Source organism: Pinus tabuliformis, chromosome 7 (genome assembly GCF_031772625.1).
Source record: "Pinus tabuliformis cultivar Carrire ecotype Pingquan chromosome 7, CPIR1, whole genome shotgun sequence".
In the NCBI taxonomy this organism is placed as follows: Eukaryota; Viridiplantae; Streptophyta; class Pinopsida; order Pinales; family Pinaceae; genus Pinus; species Pinus tabuliformis.
The window spans coordinates 1996679259-1996683349 of record NC_142293.1 but is presented as its reverse complement, the minus strand read 5'-3'; the positions used below and the strand labels follow the sequence as shown (position 1 = coordinate 1996683349).

Below are 4091 nucleotides of genomic sequence, written 5' to 3'. Positions count from 1 at the left end.
TTGTTCAATGTTAGTAGTTATCATCTCAACTCTTGTGAATGGTAAATAAATTTAATTTCCCTTAAGGTAGAATAAGACTAGACATAATATATATTGAAATTTTTGTTGGGTGTAAAAAATTTTTGAGACAATACAATTTAAATTCAAAAAAAAAATATTACAAAGTTTTAAATTTTTAACTTAGATGTATACTTTAATCAATCAAATTTGTAATACATAATAGATATAGAATTAGTTTAACCTCTCTATGAATTTGGTATAATCTGACTTCCTTAAATCAATCTTTTGAAAGAAGATGTATGAGACTTCAAACATCAAGGGAAAGGGCATCGTCTCACGGGATGGAGTAGACCCCATACCCAATGGTAACAATGAGCTCACTTTAATTTACATGTGGGGCAAGGTTACTTAAGTGATGGTAATTGGTAGCTTCTCTTTTGTTTCTCTAGGCTCTTCTGTATCTTTAAGACTTTTCTCCCTGGACTCTCCTGTCGTGGGGATTCTTCTTCACTGGAAAAACTAATTTTCGAAAAGAAAGAAAGAAAAGTCATCACTTTTTATAGTCACGATTAACCCTAATATCATATGCTTATAAATTAACTATTATTGTATAAATTATAAATTCAAGCTTATAAATTAACTATTATTATATAAATTATAAATTCAAATTTATCGAAATGTCGCGGAAAGCAAAAGCAGTAACAGAGCGAGGGAGGATTAAGCAGAAAAATGGCGTGAGCCGTCAGGAGTGGCACACGCTTTGCGTGAGTTCGATTACCAAAATTTACTATATAAGTTTACAGTAGAAATCCCGACACGGTGAACGATATCTGTAATTCCTGTGCTTTATTTCTTTGTTTGGGCGTTCAACTTCAACCACTGCGACGCGACCGGCAAATTCTGTATCCCATTTGTGAATGTCTCGAGTTCGAGTCTCTTGTTAAACTCGGACATTAATTCGAAATCTGTGCATACTGAGATTACTTGTCAATCCTGTCTGGAAGGGATGGGTGGATTCCTGCAACGAACAACATAAGTAGGTGAGAAGAAGCCACCATGGCCCGCATGTTCCTCATCCTGCTTTGCGTTGCAAGCATCGCATTAGCATTATCGACTATCTTGCAGAAGGCTACAAACGCTAATAGCCCCTTTTCTGCTCTCTCCAATTTCTTTTCACGCACACTTACAGGAGACTCAGAGATTTCCATGGGATCTGCTAAAAGAATGCCTCTGGTAATTTATTACTATTACTTGTCTTATATTTCAGCAGCACATAACAAATTCAGTGCACCGTGATTTTAATCTTTTGTATTTGTTGTGTACACAAGATTTTAATGGCGCCTGCCCCAGCTCGTGTTCCTTCCCCTTCACCTCAAGATGAATTGGACATAGTTTTGGCGAAAACAGCTAATGCGAACAGGACAGTAATAATCACGGCCTTGAATGCGGCTTGGGTCGAACCGAATACCATGATTGATCTATTCCTGGAGAACTTCAATGTGGGTGAAGGGACACAGGAATTGCTGAACAATCTGCTCATTGTTGCTTTGGATGACAAGGCCTACAACCGCTGTCACCAAATTCATCCACACTGCTACTCTCTGAAGACAAGGGGTGTTGATTTCTCTGCAGAGAAGCTGTTCATGTCTGAAGGTTACTTAAAGATGATCTGGAGGAAGGTTGGCTTCTTGGGAGAGATTTTGGAGCGCGGTTATAATATTGTTTTTTCGGTAAGTATTCAAAGAATGCCTGGAATTTTGTATCCCCGGGATTTTGTATAGGAATTTAAAGGATAGGAACAGAGGCATGACCGTCTATCAAATTTTACTCTCCAAAGGAGTTGTCCTTGTCTCATTCCAGGGAGTTGTCTTTGTCTCATTCCAGGAAGATTTCGATCATTCTTATTTTGATAGTAGATTTTGGAAATATTTAAAAATTTAAAATAAGAAAAATAGGACTAACACCAGTAAGATCAAAATTTTAAAATTTGAGAGTATTCAGAAATTTGAAATTTGACAGATAGGAGGAGCAGGAGCAAGAAGGTCAAACAAATTGAGGTCATTCTTCTTTCTCAGATTTCAAAATATTTCTTAATTCTGCAATCTAAGGTCAAATTATAGATTTTGAGAATATTACTCACTTTGAAATATGACAAACAAGATAGACAAAAAAAATAAAAAAATTAATTATATTCCTCTATCTCAAATTGCGAAATGTTCCTAAAATCAGCAATCTAATTAAGTTCAAGGCCATAATATTTTGATGTAATTATTTACAGCAAAAGGTTCTTATACTTTGGACGCCCTGTCTGGTAGGCTGCCAAATTGTTTTTTTCCTGTCATTCCAAACAGCTGGTGCAAATTTATTGAATCTACATTGAGAGTTAAGTTTAAGCAGGTCAAAATAAAAACAGCTTAACTCTTAGAGCCTTTATACAAAATAATTCTGGAACATAATTTTTTTGAAGTTTCAGGAAAACATTAGTACCCAGATGATACATGAATCTGAGGCTTCCATTCTAGGTTTCCATTTTAACGGATGAACATGGATTCTTTTAGCAAGCCCTGTAGTCATAGTTTTTTATGGGTTAAATTTTGGGATATTCTAAGAATATGCCATCCAAATAAGGATGTTCAGGCTATCTCTGGAAATAAGTGGGTTTTGCATGATGAGATATTATTGGCAAGAAGAGCTAAATGTAAGCCAGCGAATCAGGTAGATCAATTTTTTCATAGAACAACAGACATCCCTGAATGACAATTTGGTAAAATATATTCTAGTTCTGGCATTTTATGATTACAGATTTTGAAAATATTCTTAAATTTGATGGTCAATAAAGGGTCAAATTTTTTTTTAACGTCACCCACCTTAAGATTCTGAGATATTTGAGAAATCTACAATTGACATAAGTTGAACAAGATAGCCTGAAATCATTTTTATACTCCTTTTCAACCTTGATTATGGTTCTGTCCTGGTTTTGTCATGCCCTGAAGCATAAACATGTCATCGATCAAGGCCATATTGATTCTACTCATAATTCTACTTTGCTTATGGTTTACCATACCCAAAGTTCAGAAAGTGGATTGTTCGGAATGTTCAGAACCTAATTTCACTCTGACTATGGTTTCTTCTTGATTTGAACCCATGCTCTACAGGATTTTAAGGTTCTCTGTATCAACCCAAAATCTCACTTCAACATATGATTAAGATTAATTCTGGTCATAGTTCAATCCTGCCTTCAAAGACTTTGAGATTTTTTCCTTTTGAAGTTTGTATATTTTGATAGGCACAGAGTATATCATATTTTAATCTGCAGGACGCTGACATATTGTGGCTGCGAAATCCCATGAGAAGGCTGAGAGAAGATGCAGACATCCAGATTACTTGTGACAATTACAATGGCAACCCTTTTGATGTCAAGAACGAGGCGAACACAGGATTCATGTACGTCCGTTCCAATGAACGAACCATCAGTTTTACAGAAACTGGTATCTGTCAAGACGCTTTTTCCCGGGCCAGAAAGAGCAGGACGTCTTAAATATTCTGAAGCGCAGAAGGGGATTTGCTCGAAGGAGAATGAAATTTATGTTTTTGGAAACCAAGTATTTTGGGGGATTCTGCCAGAGGAGCCCAGAGTTGGTTGATGTTTACACCATGCACGCAAACTGCTGCAAAGACCTCAAGGCGAAGCTCATTGATCTGAGAAACGCACTTGATGACTGGGTGGAATACAGAAACCCTAATGCCAATTCTTCATCTGCCCACCTGGCAAAATGGAGACCTGCCAACGCATGCATGAGGTCATGGTTGTAGTATACCTGCCAAGGGTGGAGTTAAGTATTTGTTTTCGGGGCTTACTTCGTCGAAATGAGTGTAATTTGAAAGTCATGCTCTTTGAGTATGGAAACGAGTGTAATTTGAAAGTCATACCCTTTGAGTGAGGAAGCGAAAATTTAGAATTTTAGTGATAAATTTTAGTATTTTAATTTAATTGTCCATGAGAGTAGGGATGTGTAATACATTATATTTTTGGAGTGAGTAAAAATGTTTATTTTAGAATTTTAATAATTTAATTATTCACAATAAGTATT

The 4091-nt window shown here is 36.1% G+C and overlaps 1 pseudogene; it reads left to right on the top strand.

Annotated features, from left to right (window-relative positions):
• The first annotated feature begins 1056 nt into the window (after window positions 1-1056).
• Window positions 1057-3813, top strand: LOC149256476 (uncharacterized protein At4g15970 pseudogene; annotated as a pseudogene).
• The last annotated feature ends 278 nt before the right edge of the window (window positions 3814-4091 follow it).